Here is a 9,290-nt window from a genome sequence, read left to right as displayed (position 1 = left end):
TTAGGTCCCATGCAAGAAATGGGAATGAATGTCAAACGCACTGCCACCATCACTCGGCCGCAAACAATGAGATACATGGTTTTTAAATTCTAGTAAATCCAAAACTCGTCTGAAATTCATGAAACTTAGCATCCTATCATGGAGCGGCATCAACATGTCGTGCTATAATTTTTGTCCCATTTGGGGCTGGTTTGCGTATATGCTTCTCACAAACCAGAGCTTCTCACAACAAACATGATGGTTTGGGTAGGGAACGTTCCACCTTTGTGGACGAAATGATGTCCATTGCCTCTTATTACTTCCAAAAAATTTCTCGTGTCAACACAGAACAACAGGAGTGTTGTGTCAATTTTTGTGATTTTTCGGGGTTCGTTTGGACATTTTTATGCATTAACTGAGTTTTCAATGCATTTATGTGCATAATTCAAATTTGAACTACAAGCACATGCTCCGGTCCATATAAATTGGATGAAAAATCATATCTGTCTCCTTGGGTGCATACTTAGGTCCCATGCAAGAAATGGGAATGAATTTCAAACACCAGGGCACCGTTGATTGCTGGCAAAACATTGAGATGCCTGATTTTTAAATTCTAGTAAATCGAAAACTCGTCTGAAATTCATGAAACTTGGCATGCTATCATGGAGCGGCATCAAGATGCCGTGGTAAATTTTTTGTCCCAGTTGTGGCTGGTTTGGGTATATGCTGCTCACAAACCAGAGCTTCTCACAACAAGAATGATGGTTTGGGTAGGGAACGTCCCACCTTTGGGGACGAAACGATATCCAGTGCCTCTTATTGCTTCCAAAAATTTTCCCGTGTCAACATAGAACAACAGGAGTGTTGTGTCATTTTTTGTGATTTTTCGTGGTTTGTTTGGACATTTTTATGCATTAATTGAGTTTTCAATGCATTTATGTGCATAATTCAAATTTAAACTACATGCACATGCTCCAGTGCATATAAATTGGTTGAAAAAACAAATATATGTCCTTGGGTGCATGCTTAGGTTCCATGCAAGAAATGGGAATGAATTTTTAAAACCAGGGCACCGTTGATTGCCGGCAAAACATTGAGATGTCTAGTTATTAAATTCTAGTAAATCCAAAACTCGTCTGAAATTGATGAAACTTGGCATGCTACCATGGAGCGACATTAACATGTCGTGGTAAAATTTTTGTCCCATTTCGGGCAGGTTTGGGTATATGCTTCTCACAAACCAGAGCTTCTCGCAACAAGCATGATGGTTTGGGTAGGGAACGTCCCACCTTTGGGGTCGAACGATATCCATTGCCTCTTATTGCTTCCAAATTTTTTCTTGTGTCAACATAGAACAACCGGAGTGTTGTGTCAATTTTTGTGATTTTTAAGGGTTCATTTGGACATTTTTGTGCATTAACTGAGTTTTCAATGCATTTATGTGCATAATTCAAATTTGAACTACATGCACATGCTCCAGTGCATATAAATTGGTTGAAAAATCAAATCTATGTCCTCAGGTGCATGCTTAGGTCCCATGCAAGAAACGGGAATGAATTTCAAGCACCAGGGCCCCGTTGATTGCCGGCAAAACATTAAGATGCCTGGTTTTTAAATTATAGTAAATCCAAAACTCATCTGAAATTCATGAAACATGCCATGCTTTCATGGAGCGGCATCAACATGCCATGGTAAAATTTTTGTCCCTTTTGGGGCAGGTTTGGGTATATGCTTCTCACAAACCAGAGCTTCTCCCAACAAACATGTTGGTTTCGGTAGGGAACGTCCCACCTTTGGGGACGAAACGATATCCATGGCCTCTTATTGTTTCCAAAAATTTTCTCATGTCAACATAGAACAACCGGAGTGTTGTGTCAATTTTTGTGATTTTTCGGGGTTCGTTTCGACATTTTTATGCATTAACTGAGTTTTCAATGCATTTATGTGCATAATTCAAATTTGAACTACATGCACATGCTCTAGTGCATATAAATTGGTTGAAGAATCAAATCTATGTCCTTGGGTGCATGCTTAGGTCCCATGCAAGAAATGGGAATGAATTTCAAACACCAGGGCACCGTTGATTGCCGGCAAAATATTGAGATGCCTGGTTTTTAAATTCTAGTAGATCCAAAGCTCGTCTGAAATTCATGAAACTTGACATGCTATCATGGAATGGCACTCGACACGATGTGGTATTTTTCATGTCCATTTTGAGAGAAGGCGCACTCAAATAATCACAGCCAACAAAGGCATTTAAAAAAATAATTGTCACTTTAATATCTCAAACATTTGTATAATACAAACCGTGTGCGTTCAATTAACCGTTCACATTACACCACGTTTCTTGGTTTTAATGGTTGTAGGAGGTGCCATGCGGATAGCTGCTTGACCTTGACTGAATGGGAGGCGTGCGAGCGCAGTCCGGTGCGCAGGCTGACCGAGAGGAGTGCAATCTATCCTCGAATGCGCAGGCTCACCAAGAAGCGTGCGAGCTATATGCTGCGCAGGCTCACTAGGAAGCGAGCCCTTTAACTTCCATGGCCGGCCACTTTCCTCTTCGTGTGCGCGCCCCCCTCAGCGGCATGGGACACCGCCGCTGAACGCTACCACTTAGTGCCACCAGCTGCCGTCCTCCCGCCCCCCCGCCCGTCGACCTTGGGACGACATGATGCAAAGTGAGAGCAGGATTTGTGTATCTCTTCAACGCAAATGGTTCTTTTGGATGACCCTTGTGCAACCTATTACAAACAATTTGGTGCGATTTGCATCTGTCAAATTAGGTACGTTACCATTTGTCAAACTGGAAAGATTGACATTTGCTGGTCTAGTAACATTGCCATTTGTCAACCTTGTAACACTGCGATTTATCAAAATATGAAGCTAAAAATCACTAGCAGTATCTAATTTTTGCAACTAAAATTTAGTAATTAAGCATAGATTTGATTCATAGATTAAGCATTCGTTCTTAATTTATACAAACAGTTCAACTCGACTACTGAACCGACCAAACTTTTCCCCAATTGTTGCCAACCACGTACTGAAATAACTAGCTAGTTTTAAGTACATTGTACAGTTCTACCACATCTATAGTCAGATGAACTGAAAAAAATATCCCCTAAAAACCACTACTATTGCAGAGGGGCTTTGTACTACTTCCGGCTGCCTCTCCTCTGCCGAGCGCACTTAATATGAGGCGGAGCAGGAGGAGCCTACCGACAAGTTGGGAAACCGGAATACAGTGCCTGCCACTGTTGCAGCTTCAGCAACGCTCACCTCGAACGCCCTCTGCCGCTCCAGACGACCCCTCTCAAAGCGGTGGTTCTCCTTGTAGATCTCCTAATTCCTCGCCTCTGAGGCGGTGTGTGCCACGGCCACGGCAGCGGTAAGGCTCTTTGCATGCTTGACGAGGCGCTCCTCCTCCTGCAGGAACTCGGTGTAGCACGCAAGGTCGCTGACGCACGTGCAGGCATCCACCTCTGCCTCCCTCCTTTGGGCAGCGGTGTTGGAGTGGGTGATGACCCCAGCCATCGACGGTGGGCCGGCGGCCACAGTGGCCGACAACAGGGTGGCGGCCATGACCACCACCTCCTGCCTTCGAGCCAGGGTGGCGGAGCGGGTGATGGCCATAGTGGCCGGCAGTGGGTTGGTGGACAGGATGGCTACCTCCCGCCTTTGGGCCATGGTGGAAGAGAGGGCTATGGCCCTAGCTTTCGACGATGGTGTGGTAGCAACGGCGGCCAGCAACAGCTGCCGACGGGCACCGGCGGCGGAGCGTGTGGTGGGTGTTCCGCGCACACCCAAAAGGGACAACGGACCGGTGCCATTGGCGATTGTGGAAGAAGCAGCAGAGATAAGCTACAGGAAGGGAGCGGAAAATGCAATGCAGGACTTGCCGGCCGTGAGGGTTTTTATAGCAGACCAGTAAGCATTGGGATTTTGGGGGATTTCACCGAGTCAGGCAGGAAGCTTGCGCGGGAACCTACGAGGTTGCGCGGGAACGGGCTCACCGATGATTCGTTGGCACTACCGTTTGGCCAAAAGAACGCCCTCGCGCGCTGTGCAAGCTTGCGCTGTAAGCCATCTATGGCAGCGGGGTCACAAGACGTGTGAGAGGATGACGAAAGGCCACGTACACATACGGTTAATAAAAAGCATTTGCGATTTAATTACCTACGATACCCCCGTCCTGGTTTATAAGTATGATTGATCTAATAAAATACGAATGCATGTCGCCAAATATTATATAGTTGGATTCGTATTTGAACATAGTTTCCAATTACATAATTTTTATAACATGCATTAACATTTTGTTGGTTAAACTTGAGGGCAAAGTATGGCACAGAACATAAAGGGGACTATAGACTGGACGGAGGTGGTAGCACACGGCCGCTCTCTACGCAGCGACGCAACTGTCGGTCGGCTTGTAGGTGACCATTTGATGTGTGTTCAACTGCTCCCTGCGTGTGGTTCCTTGCGGTTCAGGCAGTCGCGGCGTGCTCTGCTCACATCCTGCCACGCGCGCTATGCTCTTGCATCCCTCCAGGTGCTCTTCCCTCTTCCCTCCATGCGCGCTGCCAGTGTTTGGGGCCGGCGCAGGATCACGCACTTTAGTGTGCACGCTATTTCGCCGGGCGCGGCATAATGATGCAGTTACCTAATGCAAAAACTGCTATGCGGACACGCCAAGAATCCACGCCGCCAGGCCCCCTTTTATTCCTGTGGCCACTTACCTTCACCTCTCGTCTCACACAACACAATAAGCACACCCACGAGGACATATATAGAGAGGACATCCAGCGGTTCCAATGGCGCTCCCAGCGGCCGACGACGATAATGGCGAGTAGTTCACCATGCAACACGTCGTGGACACCCATGTGAGAGGGAAGGCTCTCTCGGTGGTGTACACGAATGATCCGATCTCGGTGGAGAGCTCCATCTAAACTATGGAGCAGTTCCTTGCCGAGGACAAGTACCAAGTGGTCGGCTTCGACCCCGAGTACACCATGGGTCGTGACGGGCACAATCAGAAGGTTGTTGTCGCCCAGTTTTGCGTGTGACACAACGTCCTCATCTACCACTACCACCTGGCCACAACGCCTTGCGAGCGTTTCTCCAGGTTTATCAATAGCTCCGACTACAGTTTTGGTGCAGTGGACACCACCAATGATCTAAAAGCGCTCAAGGATTCCTGCTTGAAATGCCCGAATCTTGTCAACATCCAAAGCCACTACAAGGTCTGGGGCAGCGAAAAAAACAAATTGAACTCCCTGGTTGACCTCGCCTCGGGCATCATCGACCCCTACTACATGATGATGAACAATGAGAGCAATAAGGACAGGAACGCCTGGCATAGTGTGTGGCATAAGAGACTGGATGAACAACATGTCAAGTACGTGGCGATGGACGCGTACACAAGCTACGAGATGTACATGCGGATCATTGACATGAGGAACTGTCTTCTTCCTGACCCAGACGAGGGATCGGGCCATGCAGCAGTGGCGGGAGCTGATGTCTACTACACAACCTTCTTCTTGTAGACGTTGTTGGGCCTCCATGTGCAGAGGTTTGTAGGACAGTAGCAAATTTCCCTCAAGTGGATGACCTAACGTTTATCAATCCGTGGGAGGCGTAGGATGAAGATGGTCTCTCTCGAACAACCCTGCAACCAAATAACAAAGAGTCTCTTGTGTTCCAAACACACCCAATACATTGGTATATTGTATAGGTGCACTAGTTCGGCGAAGAGATGGTGATACAAGGGCAATATGGATGGTAGATATAGGTTTTTGTAATCTGAAAATATAAAAACAGCAAGGTAACTAATGATAAAAGTGAGCACAAATGGTATTGCAATGCATTGAAATAGGGCCTAGGGTTCATACTTTCACTAGTGCAAGTTCTCTCAACAATAATAACATAATTGGATCATATAACTATACCTCAACATGCAACAAAGAGTCACTCCGAAGTCACTAATAGCGGAGAACAAACGAAGAGATTATTGTAGGGTACGAAACCACCTCAAAGTCATCCTTTCTGATCGATCTATTCAAGAGTCCATCGTAAAATAACACGAAGCTATTATTTCCGTTCAATCTATCATAGAGTTCGTACGAGAATAACACCTTAAGATACAAATCAACCAAAACCCTAATGTCACCTAGATACTCCAATGTCACCTCAAGTATCCGAGGGTATGATTATACGATATGCATCACACAAACTCATATTCATATATTCAACCAACACAAAGAACTTAATAGAGTGCCCCAAAGTTTCTACCGGAGAGTCAATACAAAAACGTGTGCCAACCCCTATGCATAAGTTCACGAGGTCACGAAACTCGCAAGCTGATTACCAAAACATACATCAAGAGGATCACATGATATCCCATTGTCACCACAGATAAGCACGTGCAAGACATACATCAAGGGTTCTCAAATCCTTAAAGACTCAATCCGATAAGATAACTTCAAAGGGAAACTCAATTCATCACAAGAGAGTAGAGGGGGAGAAACATCATAAGATCCAAATATAATAGCAAAGCTCGCGATACATCAAGATCGTATCACCTCAAGAACACGAGAGAGAGAGAGAGAGAGAGAGAGAGAGAGAGATCAAACACATAGCTACTGGTACATACCCTCAGCCCCAAGGGAGAACTACTCCCTCCTCATCATGGAGAGCACCGGGATGATGAAGATGGCCACTGGAGAGGGATCCCTCCCTCCGGCATGGTGCCAGAACGGGTCTAGATTGGTTTTCGATGGCTACGGAGGCTCCTGGCGGTGGAACTCCCAATCTATTCTGTTCCTCGATGTTTTTAGGGTATATGGATATATATAGGCGAAAGAAGTCGATAAAATTGTGACGACAACACCTCGGAGCTCAACTCCCCGGGACACTGCCACAACCCCTAAATGTCTGGAGGCACCAAGAACAATGACCTCGTCACAAGACTATCGGAATGATTCCAAGATACCCGCATGATACTAAGTATTTTTTCATGAAATTTGAGGAGACAAAAGTCAAAACTTCTATGTTAGGAGACCTCACCAGAGCGATGAATGGACTGAGGAGTAAAATGAATCCTACTCTCTGATATATATATAATCCTAAGACTCAAATCATTTTGTTCTAGACTCAACAACGTCAGCGATTCGATCAAGCAGGGTGCTCCTAAGTCGGGGATGGCTCTGATTACCAACTTGTAACGCCAATGTTGCGGCTATATCTCCCACGTGTCGAGGCACAACTTAGAGGCATAACCGCATGGTGGTTTAGTCGCAAGAGGGGTAATCTTCACACAATCCCATGTACTGAATAAGAAAGGGATAAAGAGTTGGCTTACACTCGCCACATCACACAATACATAAATAATTCATACATCATCGAAATACACTCATAGATCGACTATGGTCAAATCCGAATAAAAGGAAGATAAACCACAAATGATAGATCCCCGATCGTCCCAACTGGGCTCCACTACTGATCATTAGGAAACGAAACATAGTAACGACCCAGATCCTCGTCGAACTCCCACTTGAGTTCAGTAGCAGCACCTGCACTGGTATCGTCGGCACCTGCAACTGTTTGGAAGTATCCGTGAGTCACGAGGACTCAACAATCTCACACCTGTGAGATCAAGACTATTTAAGCTTATGGGTAGGATTTGGTAATAAGGTGGACAGTATCAAGCACTAAGCAAGTATGGTGGCTAACATACGCAAATAAGAGTAAGATGAGAATCTACGCAATGGTCGTGAAGCTAGAAGTGATCAAGAAGTGATCCTGAAACTACTTACGTTCAAGCATAACACAAGACCGTTTTCACTTCCCGGACTGCGCCAAAAAGAGACCATCACGGCTACACACACGGTTGATTCATTTTAATTTAGTCAAGTATCAAGTTCTCTACAACTGGACATTAACAAATTCCCATCTGCCACATAACCGCGGGCACGGCTCTCGAAAGATTATACCCTGCAGGGGTGTCCCAACTTAGCCCATCACAATCTCTCACGGTCAATGAAGGATATTCCTTCTCCCGAAAAGACCCAATCAGTCTCGGAATCCAGGTTACAAGACATTTCCACAATGGTAAAACAAGACCAGCAAAGCCGCCCCATGTGCCGACAAATCCCGATAGGAGCCGCACGTATCTCGTTCTCAGGGCACATCGGATGAGCACTCCGTACAACTAAAATCAGCCCTCAAGTTTCCCCGAGGTGGCGCTACAAAGGACTCTAGTTCGGACCAACACTTAGAGGAGCACTGGCCCGGAGGGGTTAAAATAAAGATGACTCTTGAGTCTTTAGAACCCAAGGGAAAGGTATAGGTGGTAGGTACGCAAATGGTAAAACCAAGGTTGGGCCTTGCTGGAGGAGTTTTATTTGAAGCGAACTGTCAAGGGGGTCCCATAACCCCAACCGCGTAAGGAACGCAAAAAATCAAGGAACATAACAACGGTATGACGAAAACTAAGGTGGCAAGAATGGAAGAAAACACCAAGCATAATGCCGAGCCTTCCACCCTCTACCAAGTATATAGATGCATTAATTAAATAAAAGATAATGTGATATCCCAACATATCCATGTTCCAACATGGAACAAACTTTAACTTCACTTGCAACTAGCAAGGCTACAAGAGGGGCTGAGCAAAAGCGGTAACAATGCTAAACAACAGTTTGCTAGGAAGGTGGATTAGAGGCTTGACATGGCAATATGGGAGGCATGATAAACAAGTGGTTGGTAGCATGACAAAGTGATAGAGCGAACAACTAGCAAGTAAAGATAGAAGTGATTTCGAGGGTATGGTCATCTTGCCTGCAATGTTCTTAGACTTGTCGAAAGCTTGATCCTCCTTAGCGTACTCAATAGGTTCTTGGTTCACATACTCATCTCCCGGCTCTACCCATGGCAAGAACACAAGAAATGGAACAACAATCAATCATGGTGCAATGCACAAGTGACATGATGCAAAACATGGTATGATATGCAAGATATGAAATGCAATGCGTATGTGTGCTCCAGAAGGGAAATAATGATCAAAGCATCAACTTGGCAAACCAAGTATGCCGCTGGAAAGATGAGGTGATTTTGGTCAAAATCGATATAAGGATCACCGGAAACGGATGCACGGTTTGCAAATGACAAGCAAAACAAGGATGATGCAAATCTGCGATTAAGCACATGATAGCAGTTAGAATGCAACAAGAAATTAAGCTACTGCACTCCAACATAGCAACAAAGCATATGGAAGGGATGTACAAGAGATGATTGACAAAACATGAACACTGAGCTATGGC

This window comes from Triticum dicoccoides, chromosome 5A, assembly GCF_002162155.2.
Source record: "Triticum dicoccoides isolate Atlit2015 ecotype Zavitan chromosome 5A, WEW_v2.0, whole genome shotgun sequence".
In the NCBI taxonomy this organism is placed as follows: domain Eukaryota; kingdom Viridiplantae; phylum Streptophyta; class Magnoliopsida; order Poales; family Poaceae; genus Triticum; species Triticum dicoccoides.
The sequence above is the reverse complement of the archived record's forward strand: the minus strand, read 5'-3'. Positions refer to the sequence as shown.